The sequence below is a fragment of the Perkinsus marinus genome, assembly GCF_000006405.1.
Source record: "Perkinsus marinus ATCC 50983 genomic scaffold scf_1104296929286, whole genome shotgun sequence".
Classification (NCBI taxonomy): domain Eukaryota; phylum Perkinsozoa; order Perkinsida; family Perkinsidae; genus Perkinsus; species Perkinsus marinus.
In genome coordinates, this window is record NW_003216514.1 from 1 (window position 1) to 879 (window position 879).

Genomic DNA, 879 nt, shown 5'->3' on the forward strand with positions numbered 1-879 from the left:
CTCGTGGTTTGTAGATCTTCCAATATTAGCGTGTGGCCTCATGGAGTTCCCTCGCACAAGGTAGTAACACATGTCAGCTGTGGGGTTCGAACCCACGCGGATTTCTCCACCAGAACTTGAGTCTGGCGCCTTAGACCACTCGGCCAAACTGACTAGATATCACTATTCTTCAAGCACACGGCAGGCTCGTGGTTTGTAGATCTTCCAATATTAGCATATGGCCTCATGGAGTTCCCTCGCACAAGGTAGTAACACATGTCAGCTGTGGGGTTCGAACCCACGCGGATTTCTCCACCAGAACTTGAGTCTGGCGCCTTAGACCACTCGGCCAAACTGACTAGATATCGCTATTCTTCAAGCACACGGCAGGCTTGTGGTTTGTAGATCTTCCAATATTAGCGTGTGGCCTCATAGAGTTCCCTCGCACAAGTTAGTAACACATGTCAGCTGTAGGGTTCGAACCCACGCGGATTTCTCCACCAGAACTTGAGTCTGGCGCCTTAGACCACTCGGCCAAACTGACTAGATATCGATGTTCTTCATATTAGCATATGGCCTCATGGAGTTCCCTCGCACAAGGTAGTAACACATGTCAGCTATGGGGTTCGAACCCACGCGGATTTCTCCACCAGAACTTGAGTCTGGCGCCTTAGACCACTCGGCCAAACTGACTAGATATCGCTATTCTTCAAGCACACGGCAGGCTCGTGGTTTGTAGATCTTCCAATATTAGCGTGTGGCCTCATGGAGTTCCCTCGCACAAAGTAGTAACACATGTCAGCTGTGGGGTTCGAACCCACGCGGATTCTCCACCAGAACTTGAGTCTGGCGCCTTAGACCACTCGGCCAAACTGACTAGATATCGCTATTCTTCAAGCA

At 50.4% G+C, this 879-nt stretch overlaps 5 non-coding genes across 5 annotated transcripts; all 5 read right to left on the reverse strand.

Annotated features, from left to right (window-relative positions):
- Window positions 1-71: 71 nt before the first annotated feature.
- Window positions 72-153, reverse strand: Pmar_PMAR024113. The gene has a single exon. It is a non-coding gene; the product is annotated as a tRNA-Leu (tRNA).
- A 103-nt stretch (window positions 154-256) lies between these two features.
- On the reverse strand, window positions 257-338 carry Pmar_PMAR024114. Its single transcript has one exon. It is a non-coding gene; the product is annotated as a tRNA-Leu (tRNA).
- A 103-nt stretch (window positions 339-441) lies between these two features.
- Window positions 442-523, reverse strand: Pmar_PMAR024115. Its single transcript has one exon. It is a non-coding gene; the product is annotated as a tRNA-Leu (tRNA).
- A 67-nt stretch (window positions 524-590) lies between these two features.
- Pmar_PMAR024116 lies at window positions 591-672 on the reverse strand. Its single transcript has one exon. It is a non-coding gene; the product is annotated as a tRNA-Leu (tRNA).
- A 103-nt stretch (window positions 673-775) lies between these two features.
- Window positions 776-856, reverse strand: Pmar_PMAR024117. The gene has a single exon. It is a non-coding gene; the product is annotated as a tRNA-Leu (tRNA).
- Window positions 857-879: the final 23 nt, after the last annotated feature.